At 41.7% G+C, this 13421-nt stretch overlaps 1 protein-coding gene and 1 pseudogene across 20 annotated transcripts in view; one reads left to right on the forward strand and one right to left on the reverse strand.

Annotated features, from left to right (window-relative positions):
• Window positions 1-13421, reverse strand: part of ANKRD55 (ankyrin repeat domain 55) — a 462869-nt gene that overhangs the window by 151439 nt on the left and 298009 nt on the right. The window lies entirely within an intron of this gene.
• Window positions 7032-11429, forward strand: LOC307184768 (E3 ubiquitin-protein ligase RNFT1-like; annotated as a pseudogene). The gene is made up of 3 exons: window positions 7032-8272; window positions 8433-8692; window positions 11204-11429. The product of its transcript is annotated as an E3 ubiquitin-protein ligase RNFT1-like (transcript).

Consider the following 13421-nt stretch of genomic DNA (forward strand, 5'->3'; position numbering starts at 1 on the left):
AACAATGACTGGTGGAGCAGGGGCAGGGGTAAAGGGGAAAAGCAAGATGTGTTCCAAGTTAGAGCTGTATGTTTGATAATGTAGATCTGGAACTTCATGGCTTTGAGATATAACTGCCTTAAAGTAACACAGCCCCCTCTCTCTCTCTCTCTCTCTCTGTATGTGTGTGCGTGTGTGTGTGTGCACATGCACATATGTATGTGGCCAGTAAGTGGGCTCAAAGGCAATTCCAAAGGAGGGGGTGTAAAGACTTTTTCAGTAAAGCAGAGCCCTTTGAACAAGTGTATAAAACTCACAAGATGACTGCTCTGAGCAAATCCCTCGCCTGAATGTATAAGTACTGGTGTGAGGATACAGAGAATTGGAATCAGAGAGCTCACTGGAATCCCAAATCTTCCAGTTAGAAAATACGTGGCTTTGGGCAAGTTTTTTTTTCTGAGCTCTAATCTGTAAGATGTAGAAAATAATCCTTACCTCACAGGATTATTTTGAGGTTTAAATAAGATAAAGTTTTTTATTAGAAGCTTTGTTTTATTCAAAGAGCTAGACCCATTACTTCTGAACATCTTTTTTCATGTCTCTCTCTTCACACCTCAAATCACTCTTTTAACATTCCTGTTTTGATCAATCAGCAAATATTAACCAAGCATCCACCATACATTCTGTCACCAACACAGCCTTTTGAACTCGAAGTAAAGGTCAAACCAGTATTCCTGCTCTAAAGAGAAGTAGTCCTGGGGAGATATAGGAGGTGTGTGGTAGGGCTGGACCCAGCTCAGATTGAGGCACTGGTGAGATTGGGCTTTGGTGTTCTACTGCCTCCCTTACGAGTACGAACTGGTTTCTTCCCTGGGCAAGCACTGTTAATAGTGCTATTTGCCCCACATTTCACTCTCTGATTTTGTAATAGGTGGATTTGCTTTGTTATTGGGAAGGGTAGGCCCCTCTCCTAACCTCAGGGGAGTGTGTCTTACTCTAAGCCCAGGGTAATCCCATTCCCCTTTGCCAGTGATTGCTTTAAAGGAAGGCTTGAAGCTTCTGCTAAGAATTTTGCCTTCCTAGTAAAAGTCAGAGATGTGGCTTCCAAAGCTCTTTTCCTTTCCTTCCATTTTCAAAGTAATGCCTGAAACTGCAGCAGCCATTCTGGGGTCATGAGGCAATAAACACAAGAATTAAAAGTCGATAACCAAAGATGGAGAAACTGGGTGTTAGAAGACAGAAGGAACATGGATTCTTGATGATATGATAGAGCCCTGAACTGCTAAACTTTTTATTAGGTGAGATGAGTAAATGTCTGTATTCCTTAAATCACCCTTAATTGGGTTTTCTGTTACTTGCTACTAAAAGCATTCCTATCTGATATTCCTTCCTTTTGAATAGCATCCCTTTCTGAAGAGCTGCAAGGTCATACTGCAACCTTCCTCATGGCCCAACTGCTATCTTTGTTTCCAGCTGGCTGCAGGGGATCCCTGCTAACGTATTAGCTGGATTTAAGGTATGTTTTCATCAAAGAGAATTTACATTTTAACATAGGATTCCTGGGACCAGAAAAATCTCGTAGGGACAAAGGCATAAAACCATGATGGTAGAATGACAGGTTGTGGGATGGATACTTTGCAGAGGACTGAGAATCTTAATTTATGCCCCTTCAATCCCAGTGTGTAAGTGACCACCTGGTCTACCTATGTTTGTTCCCCAGAGCCTTGCTTTAAGCCATGCACTCAAAATGTGCTTCACCAGCAGTACTAGCGTCACTTGAGGACTTTTAAAAATGCAAAATCTCATGCGCCAGCCCAAACCTGCTGAATCAGAACCTGAATTTTAACAAAGATCTCCAAGTGACTCATATGCACATTAAAGTTTGAGAAGCAATCCCTAGAAGACACAGAATTGCTAGAGTTAGAAAAAGATCAATTTTCTAGTACCAGGCGAATAGTTGGCCAGGCACAGTATTACAAGGAAAAACTCTCATATTGTCTTTTTATCCAGCTGTAGAGATCTGGGGTAAACCAGATTTGTTGAATAAATAAGTACAATTCTTTCAGCGTCATCTGAATGTGGAGACCAGAACCACGAAGCACAACTCACTTGTTTCAAGATTACATCTTATTTCTGAAAGAGAAATGAGTTATACAGAAATTGAGAGACATAACAGAGACGGGAATAGCAGTGCTGTAGTCTAAGGAAGGGCCCACTGGAGCCAGACATGTCCTCACATTACAGGCCCTCAATTAGGTGGCTTCATGTGAGGGTCCACCCCTCCCTCAAGGACTCAGAATCTCATTATTGGCAGTGCCTGGTGATCAGGTGATTAGAGTTATCCACATCAATAAAAATAAACATTAGTTTGCATGAGACTCAAGAATGTAAAAAAAATAATTAAATAAAATATATAGCCATCATATGGTCAGGAAAACTTTCTTTGGCCTGTTCCAGAGAATTTTCTCCCTGTGACAAGCTTTACGGTAACCCAAGTCATAATCAGAAGTCATCTTACTGATTTATCAGGAGACATCCCTAAATCAGGGACCAGACTTCTTGAAAGTCCCTAAAATCAGTTCATTTTTTTTTTTTTTTTTACAGACAGACCTACAAGGGAGGCAAAATGAAAATAAGAAGGACGCTTTGTGTTCATGGAATCATTAGGGGATGAAAAGATAGAAAGACATAGTCTCTCCCCTCACAAAGTACAACCCATGTGTTAGGACTTGCTGGTGGGTTGTAACCAGTTGTGAAGTAGTCACTAGCAATTTATATGTTAAAGTTTTGAAGACTGTGAATGATGTGTTGTACTGGAGATGCCCAAGACTACCCTCAGATGCTCACAGTTATGGTTTATTAAAGTGAAAGGATACAGATTAAAATCAGCATAGAGAAAGGTTCATGGGAAGAAGTCCAGGAGAAACCACGTACAAGCTTCCAGTTCTCCCCTCCCAGTGGAGTTGCATGCGGATGCACTTCATTTCCCAGCAATTATGTATGACAACACATGTGAAAGGTTGCCAACCAGGGAAGCTCCCCTGAGTCTTGGTGTCAAGGGTTTTTTAACTTGAACAGCATTTGAAGTAGGATCGCCACTAGTAGGCTACTATGAGACAAACATAGTGAGAGCTTGAATTATAGTTGTGGATATGGAAAGGAAAAGAGTCTTATTAGAAACAATTCAGATACAGAATCTATAGGACTGAACTCTAAGAATTTGGTAAATAGTGACATGTCAGAGAAAGGAATGGAAGAGAGGTTGGGAGTCACACATGTTCCAGGGTTTAGACTACAAGGTGACTGGGATGACTGTGGTGCTACTATAGGAAATAGAGAAAGTGGAAAATATGCACTGGAGACTATTTGAAGAGGGGCAGGTGGGTGGGAGTGGATCAGAGATAATCCATTCGATTTGGAAATGGTCAGTGTGAAATACCAATAGAATGTCCAAATGATGTCCATCAGGGCATTCAAAAAATGAGCCTGGGGCTTCCCTGGTGGCGCAGTGGTTGAGAGTCCGCCTGCCGATGCAGGGGACACGGGTTCGTGCCCCGGTCCGGGAAGATCCCACGTGCCGCGGAGCGGCTGGGCCCGTGAGCCATGGCCGCTGAGCCGGCGCGTCTGGAGCCTATGCTCCGCGGCGGGAGGGGCCCCATGGGTGAGAGGCCCGCGTACCAAAAAAAAACAAACAACAACAACAACAAAAAACCTGTAGCTTGGGAGAGGGTTGAGGTTTGAGAACCCTTAGCATCGAGGTTCTGTGAAAATAAATGACATTATCTTGAATAGATATTTTATCTAAAGAAGACATACAAATGGCTAACAGGCACATGAAAAATGTTCAACATCGCCAATTATTAGAGAAATGCAAATCAAACTCACAGTGAGGTATCACCTCACACCTGTTAGAATCATCATCATCAGAAAAATGTACAAACAACAAATATTGGAGGTGTTTGGGGAAAAGGGAACCCTCCTACACCATTGGTGGGAATGCAAATTGGTGCATGGAAAACAGCATAGAGATTCCTTAAAATACTAAAAATTGAACTACCATATGACCCAGCAATAACTCTTATTCAAAAAGATACATGCGCCCCAATGTTCAGAGCAGCACTATTTACAATAGCCAAAACATGGAAACAACCTAAGTGCCCATCAACAGATGATTCCATTAAGAAGATGTGACACACACGCGTGCGTGTGCATGCACACACACACACACACACACACACACATGAAATACTGCTCAGCCATAAAAAGGAATGAAATATTGCCATTTGCAGCAAAGTGAATGGACCTAGAGGGCATTATGCTTAGTGAAATAAGTCAGACAGGGAAAGACAAATACTTGTATGTTATCACTTATATGTGGAATCTAAAAAATAATACAAATGAATGTATATACAGAACAGAAACAGACTCACAGATACAGAAAACAAACTTGTGGTTACCAAAGGGGGGAGAGAAGGCTGGAGGGACAAATCAGGGGTATGGGATTAACAGATACAAACTACTATATATGAAATAGATAAGCAACAAGGATATACTATACAGCACAGGGAATTATACCCATTATCTTGTAGTAACCTTAATGGACTATAATCTGCAAAAATACTGAATAACTATGCTGTACACCTGAAACTAACACAATATTGTAAATCAACTATATTTCTATTAAAAAAAAAAAAAAGAAGGAGAATGTAAGGGAGAAAAGAGGCTGACCTGAGAAAGAAGTGTGGGGATGCCAATATTTAAGGGACAGGCAAGAAAGAGGCATCGGAGAAAGTTAGAGAAGAGAAGCAGAGGCGATTCAGGTTGGAAGCCAAGGCAGCAAAGGGAGTCCAGAAGTCTGCCATGCCCTCGAGAAGTCAAGCAGGATGTCAGAAAGAGACTGCTGAGCCTGGTTGGCAGCAAAGAAAGCCAATGCTTCGTGACCTTGAGGGGGACGCGGGCCAGATTTCAGGGATTAGGGAACAAGTGAGTACTAGGAAAGCGGAAGACAGAGCCTCTCTCCCCCATGCCTCGGGGAGAAGCAGGAACTTGTGGATGGGGCTGCTGGGGTGGGAGGGGCACGGATATGACACAGGGGTAGGCAACCCCAAGCAAAATGCTGACCCAGTGGGCATCCCAAAGCTTAGAAGCAAGCTTAGGAAAGCAAGTCCCCCAAAGGCCTTAGATGATGACAAGCTTTTCTTTCTCACGAAGCTGGGGCAGTTACTTTGACAAAGCACCTTTAAAATCTGGTGATACTGTGAACGTTCCTCAGAGACCACAAGGGAAAGGATCCCACAATCAATTATCATCTGGGCACTCCTCACTCCCACGGAATTTGGCGGGTCCTTGGGTGCTGCGTTCCAGCTCAGGATCTCTACTCTTCAGATTAAAGAGTCATTACGACTCTGTTTATTTTAGAAAAGATTTATGGTTCCCCCTCCTCATTTCTCAAGAACAAACTTTCGTCTGTATAGAGTGAGTCATTAAATATATCGGCTCAACCGCTCTGGCTGCAAGATTACAGATATAAAAATCATCTGATTTTGACAAAAAACAGCTGCGCTTTTCTTATTACTTTGAGTCCACAATCACGTGTGGATAGAGACAGGGAATGTGACTGGTCAAGTTTTCACGACAGCCAGAGAGACACAGGACCTCCACCCTAACCAGCAATCTTCCCAAGACCCTCCAACAAGTCACCTTCACTAAGATGTCTCTCAATGCATTCATGTCAATTTAACTCAATTCAACCTACTCTCATGAGCTATTCCCATGAATAATATGGAATATGAGGAATGAACAGGAAGGGATATTTATGCTCAGGAAGTTTACAGTCCACCAGTGGTACGTTAAACAAAACCCACTGAGAACTAAGACTGATTGTGGTAGAGGTGTTTGAGGAATGAGCACAGGAAAGCAAGCTTAGCCCGCAGGCAAGAATTTTTGGAGGGGGTGGTGTTGGACTTCATCCTGAGGGACCTTAATTGTGTGTGAGTGTGTGTGTGTGTGTGTGTGTGTGTACGTATATGTACACACAGGTGTACTGGGGTTAATTAGAGGGAAAGTGAAACATTTCAGGAAAAGGTACTTTATTAAGCAAACACACAGAGGCAGAGAATTGCAGTGCATGGTTAATGCATGCAAAAATCAGAGTGGAGGAGGTTTTAGGTCCAGATGTTCACAAACTTTTTTTTTTTTGGCGGTACGCGGGTCTCTCACTGTTGTGGCCTCTCCCGTTGCGGAACACAGGCTCCAGATGCGCAGGCTCAGAGGCCATGGCTCACGGGCCCAGCCGCTCCACGGCACGTGGGATCCTCCCGGACCCGTGTCCCCTGCATCGGCAGGCGGACTCTCAACCCCTGCGCCACCAGGGAAGCCCAGATGTTCACAAACTTTGATGTGTGTTAGATCCACTTGGGCAACTTGTGACAAATTCATCAGCCCAGGCCTTGTCCCCGGATTTTACAACCTAGGCTGCTGGGATTTGGAGATGTTAATGATTAGCCAGGGTCATACTGCTCATTAATTAGCAGCTGAACTAGCTGGAGAGCCTGTTTTCAGGGAAGGACAAGTTCTTTTGTCTATTTATTTTTTGTTTTTGAAGGAACCTGAGGTGTAAGATTTGTGAGGTGAGCTAAAAGAAGACTAGAGAAGCAGGTTGGACTCAAATTAAGGAAAGATTGGATAAAAGGCTAAGGAAATTGGAATATTTCTATCAGCATACAGAGTCACTGAAGATTTCAGAGGGAGAAGTGACACTGTCGAAGTAATCAGAGATGTGATCTGAGAACAAAACTTGTGGTTCACCCTGTTGACTGGAGATAGAATCACAACTGGCTTAAAGATCCTGTATCTTCCCAGACAGCTAGGCCCTCCCACCGTCGTTTGAAGCATGTTCCTCTTGAAGCCCACAGAGGCCAGTTTTTTTTCTCCTTATATAAATAGTAAAATATCTATGTGAAAATATCACTTCATCAAGCATCTTTCAAAACAGCTCATTAAATCCTTGGAATGCAGAGTCAGTAAGAGGAATGCAAATTTTCATCTAGATTTTGACCCAAGGGCAATATATGCCCATCCTCCCTGCCCTACCTCATGTGGACCACCTCCATGGTAGGAGTAGCAGCCACAAGTCTATGCCTGAGGATACAGGGGGAGTGAAGGTGAGCAAATCAGGAGTCTCGTCTATAAATGTTAGGCCTCTCAATAACACCAGGGGCAGATGGAGAGCCAGGGGATGAGAACTGTGTTGCTCCTGGGCGTCTGGGAGTCTGGGCCCTATTTATGTCTACCTTGCTTATCAAAAACTGAGGGAGAGGGATGGGAAAGGTACTTGAAATCTGTACTTCCTTTAGCTCAACAGTTATTTATACTGGGTTATACTGACATTGGAAAGACAACTATTTTGGCTGTCAAGCAGGGCTGGAGTTGTTGGTCATGGGGTTTGAAGGTGATGGCCCTGACTGAAGGCCTCGAGGCAGCATCTCCCGCTGTTCCTGCAATCGATACCTGGGCCTCGGTCCACTCAATGTCATGAGAGGAGACAGAGCCCTGAAGCAAAGAAATCTGGATCACAGAAAAGTATTCAAGGGTCATGCAAGCCAACGGTTGCCAACTGCACAGTCCTTCAGGAGCTGCAGGCAGTGAGGATGCCTTAGCCTCCCATGTGTCCAAACAAGATTGATAGGAGAAGCCTCCTGTTTTGATTCTGGAGATGTTCATATCCAGATGAACTCCATACCTAAAGAATGTGCTGAAAACCCAAGTTCCAGAAATATAAGGTCAGGTGTCCAGAGCTGTACCCAGGAAAGTGTACATAGTCGCTACAGAGTCACCTCCACCATGAAGCAAGGCAGCCTGATGATACTGACACGGAGTCTGGAGATCATGGTAGTAGCTCCTTCTCACAATTCCGATATCTCTTCAAGGGGTTGCAAACTTCAAGGGGTTCTATTTGATTCTGGGTGTCAAACTTGTTATACAGCATACAACAGGAGTTGCCCTTGGAATTGGGCTACTTACAACTTTTATACATGCAACCAAAAGCATTTTAAATCAGGTTTTTCTAAGGGAAAGGTGCTCAGAGATTCAGTGTGCTTGGTTACTGGTATTCATAGCAGGATCTTCCATTCTTTCATATTACACCTTTTATTCTCAGTCACTTTATTATAGCTTAACTTTTAAAAAGTCTGCTCTAGACCCCATTCGAGCTTCTGGGAAGTACTTCGATTGCTGGAATTACAGACTTCATTCTGAAATTCCTCTTCATGGGCTTAAAATGCCTATTTTACTGGTGTCTTCTTTCATCATGCCTTTTCTTTTCTTTTATATTTTTAATTTTTAAAATTTAAGTATAGTTGATTTACAATGTTGTGCCCATCTCTGCTGTACAGCAAAGAGACTCAGTTATACACATATAGACATTCTTTTTTAATATTCTTTTCCGTGTATAGCACAGGGAACTATATTCAATATCCTGTGATAAATCATGCCTTTTAAATCCAAGGGTTACTGGCATATGATTTTAGAAGAATTATGTCACTATTACCAAACTTTTGTTCCCATACCAGTTTGCTTTCATTACCTTATAAGCTATGGGGAGTTTGGTAATGTAACCAGATGGATTCTTGGGATATTGCTGGCTTTACTCTACCTCACACTAAAAGTTCTAGAATTTTTTGCACACCTAAAACTTTCAGACAGGGTTTTGCCAGTATTTTTTTTTTAACTTTTGAATTTTATTTTATTATTTTATACAGCAGGTTCTTATTAGTTATCTATTTTATACACATCAGTGTATACATGTCAATCCCAATCCCTCAATTCATCACACCACCACCACCACCACCCCGCCACTTTCCCCCCTTGGTGTCCATACGTTTGTTCTCTACATCTGTGCCTCTATTTCTGCCCTGCAAACTGGTTCATCTGTATTATTTTTCTAGGTTCCACATATATGTGTTAGTATAAGATATTTGTTTATCTCTTTCTGACTTATTTCACTCTGTATGACAGTCTTTAGATCCATCCACGTCTCTACAAATAACCCAATTTCATTTTTTTATGGCTAATATTCCATTGTATATATGTGCCACATCTTCTTTATCCATTCATCTGTCCATGGACACCTAGGTTGTACATGACCTAACTATTGTAAATAGTGCTGCAATGAACATTGGGGTGCATGTGTCTTTTTTTTTTTTTTTTTTTTTTGCGGTACAGGGGCCTCTTACTGTTGTGGCCTCTCCCGTTGTGGAGCACAGGCTCCGGAAGCGCAGGTTCAGTGGCCATGGCTCACGGACCCAGCCGCTCTGCGGCATGTGGGATCCTCCCAGACCGGGGCACGAACCCACGTCCCCTTGCATCGGCAGGCGGACTCTCAACCACTGCGCCACCAGGGAAGCCCTTGTGTCTTTCTGAATTACGGTTTTCTCTGGGTATATGCCCAGGAGTGGGATTGCTGGATCATATGGTAATTCTACTTTTAGTTTTTTAAGGAACCTCCATACTGTTCTCCATAGTGGCTGTATCAATTTACATTCCCACCAACAGTGCAAGAGGGTTCCCTTTTCTCCACACTCTCTCCAGCATTTGTTGTTTGTAGATTTTCTGATGATGCCCATTCTAACTGGTGTGAGGTGATACCTCATTGTAGTTTTGATTTGCATTTCTCTAATAATTAGTGATGTTGAGCAGCTTTTCATGTGCTTCTTGCCCATCTGTATGTCTTCTTTGGAGAAATGTCTATTTAGGTCTACTGCCCATTTTTTGATTGGGTTGTTTTTTTTGATATTGAGCTGCATGAGCTGCTTGTAAATTTTGGAGATTAATCCTTTGTCAGTTGCTTCATTTGCAAATATTTTCTCCCATTCTGAGGGTTGTCTTTTTGTCTTGTTTATGGATTCCTTTGCTGTGCAAAAGCTTTGAAGTTTCATTAGGTCCCATTTGTTTATTTTTGTTTTTACTTCCATATCTCTAGGAGGTGGGTCAAAAAGGATCTTGCTGTGATTTATGTCATAGAGTTCTGCCTATGTTTTCCTCTAAGAGTTTTATAGTGTCTGGCCTTACATTTAGATCTTTAATCCATTTTGAGTTTACTTTTGTGTAAGGTGTTAGGGAGTGTTCTAATTTCGTTCTTTTCCTTGTAGCTGTCCAGTTTTCCCAGCACCACTTACTGAAGAGGCTGTCTTTTCTCCATTGTGTATTCTTGCCTCCTTTATCAAAGATAAGGTGACCATATGTGTGTGGGTTTATCTCTGGGCTTTCTATCCTGTTCCATTGATCTCTATTTCTGTTTTTGTGCCAGTACCATACTGTCTTGATTACTGTAGCTTTGTAGTATAGTCTGAAGTCAGGGATCCTGAATCTTCCAGCTCCATTTTCCTTTCTCAAGATTGCTTTGGCTATTTGGGGTCTTTTGTGTTTCCATACAAATTGTAAGATTTTTTTGTTCTAGTTCTGTGAAAAATGTCATTGGTAATTTGACAGGGATTGCATTGAATCTGTAGATTGCTTTGTAGTATAGTCATTTTCACAGTGTTGATTCTTCCAATCCAAGAACATGGTATATCTCTCCATCTATTTGTATCATCTTTAATTTCTTTCATCAGTGTCTTATAATTTTCTGCCAAAAGATCTTTTGTCTCCTTAGGTAGGTTTATTCCTAGGTATTTTATTCTTTTTGTTGCAATGGTAAATAGGAGTGTTTTCTTAATTTCACTTTTAGATTTTTCATCATTAGTGTATGGGAATGCAAGGGAATTCTGTGCATTAATTTTGTATCCTGCTACTTTACCAAATTCATTGATTAGCTCTAGTGGTTTTCTGGTAGCATCTTCAGGATTCTCTGTGTATAGTATCATGTCATCTGCAAACAGTGACAGCTTTACTTCTTCTTTTCCAATTTGGATTCCTTTTATTTCTCTTTCTTTTCTGATTGCTGTGGCTAAAACTTCCAAAATTATGTTGAATAAGAGTGGTGAGAGTGGGCAGCCTTGTCTTGTTCCTGATCTTAGTGGAAATGGTTTCAGTTTTTCACCATTGAGGACGATGTTGGCTGTGGGTTTGTCACATATGGCCTTTATTATGTTGAGGTTAGTTCCGTCTATGCCTACTTTCTGGAGGATTTTTATCATAAAAGGGTGCTGAATTTTGTCAAAAGCTTTCTCTGCATCTATTGAGATGATCATATGGTTTTTCTCCTTCGATTTGTTAATAATTGCCAATATTTTTTACACTACCAAGTTACGAAGTGGCTGCCAGTAAGAGACAATGTTCAGATGTGGACGATATTTGTTCAATATGTCAAGCTGAATTTCAAAAGCCAATTCTTATCTGTCAACATGTATTTTTTGAAGAGAGAAAACTGTCCACTGTGCAGAACTGTGATTTCAGACCATATAAACAAATGGAAAGATGGTGTCACTTCATCACACCTTCAAATATATTAAGTTTTGAACTTCATATTAAGGCCAAAAAATACTAATTTCATTTGCTTACAGTGACTATTGATAAAGGCATTAGAATGGATTTCAGGGCCAGAAGTTAAGAAAAATGTTTCCAAATAGTTATAGAGTATTATAATAAGACTTAAGTGTGTAGTCCAAATTAACAAAAGATTAAATGAAAGAACCCTATATTTTAAAATATACATAAGTAATGTTAGGGCTTCCCTGGTGGCGCAGTGGTTGAGAGTCCACCTGCCGATGCAGGGGGCACAGGTTCGTGCCCTGGTCTGGGAAGATCCCACATGCCGCGGAGTGGTCGGGCCCGTGAGCCACTGTCGCTGAGCCTGAGCGTCCGGAGCCTGTGCTCAGCAACGGGAGAGGCCACAACAGTAAGAGGCCCGTGTACCACAAAAAATAAATAAATAAATAAAAATAAAATAAATAAAATATACATAAGTAATGTTCAACCTAATGCATATGCAACATTTATACTATCCTATTTGACAGATGACTGCAGTTAAATTGTAAATGTGTTTTCTTGTTAATACTACCAAAATGGCAACTGGATAATTAGAACTAGCGGTTTTAGAGAAATTCAGGTATTCTTTCCTTTCATTATTTTCACAACAAAGAATATTTTTCATAAAACTGACACACTTTACCTGAAAGTAGAATTTTCTTTATCATTCCTATTTGACTTTTATAATTCCCCTTCGAAAAATTCTAAAAATTTTTTTAAAATTTGAATTTTTTTTTTTTTTGCAGTATGCGGGCCTCTCACTGCTGTGGCCTCTCCCGTCGTGGAGCACAGGCTCTGGACGCGCAGGCTCAGCGGCCATGGCTCACGGGCCCAGCCGCTCCGCGGCATGTGGGATCTTCCTGGACCGGGGCACGAACCCGTGTCCCCTGCATCGGCAGGCGGACTCTCAACCACTGTGCCACCAGAGAAGCCCTCGTGATCTTTTTTGTATAGTGCTATGGACTACCCTGACTATTACACACACAAAAAAAGACAACTACTTGGCATCAGTAGCTGATCAATGCATGCATCACCCGCTTCTTTGTACATTCACCATGTGGGAAATTCCCCTGTCTTCTATTCCATAATTTTTCCTCCTTCTCTTTGTCTTCTGGAGGGTATAATATAGTTTAAACTGAAAGATTAAACAAAGACATCTTAAGTGGAAGCACTCCTTATAGAAGAAAGCTCAAGATTGTAATTAAAACGTTGGCGGTATCATTGGATACCAGAGAAACTATCACCTTAGAACAGAGATTGGGCTAAAATAACCCAGAATGAGGAAAATCTTTTTAAAGAATCATCTGCACTATGTATCAATCCATCTGCATTTTGTGTGAAAGGCAGAAGTTCAGCGGTCACATACTTTTCCTTCACACTGTGCTCAGATGCAGTGTTTCTCCATGGGCATGCTATGGTAATGCAGTAGTTCTGTGTTATATAGAATCACCCCACAATGCAGGATACCCAGTATCCCTAAATGCCAGCAGCACTCCTCAGTCTGGAAAAGCTGAAAATGTTCTGGGCACCACTGCTCTAATGTTTCAGAGTACATTGCATAAACTATTTCCTCGGATCAGCATAATGATTCGAAACATTAGTAACATCTTCATTCGTCAGATGATGAGCTGAGGCTTGAAATGGATTGCTGGCTTTTCCACATGGCTAGTGAGGGGTGCTGCTGGCTCTAACACCAAGGAGCAGACTCTAAATTCGGCTCCTTTTCTAAAACATTGTGCTGCCTTTCGGTGGAGGCAGAGACTCAGACTTGATCTCAATCCACTAGTAAATACATGCAGGTGAGTTGGTGTTGCTCTTGCTGTTATTTGTATTTCTAGCTTTCTTCTAAGGAGCCTGGGTCTTGTTAAATAGAGGACACTTTGTTCTGTGGGTCTTTGGTGGAAGGGTAGAGGTAGGAGCTAAGAGGACCTGGGTTAGTTTGGCTAACAGAGGGAGCAGATCATGGAGCTTCCAGG

Source organism: Stenella coeruleoalba (genome assembly GCF_951394435.1).
Source record: "Stenella coeruleoalba genome assembly, chromosome: 3".
In the NCBI taxonomy this organism is placed as follows: domain Eukaryota; kingdom Metazoa; phylum Chordata; class Mammalia; order Artiodactyla; family Delphinidae; genus Stenella; species Stenella coeruleoalba.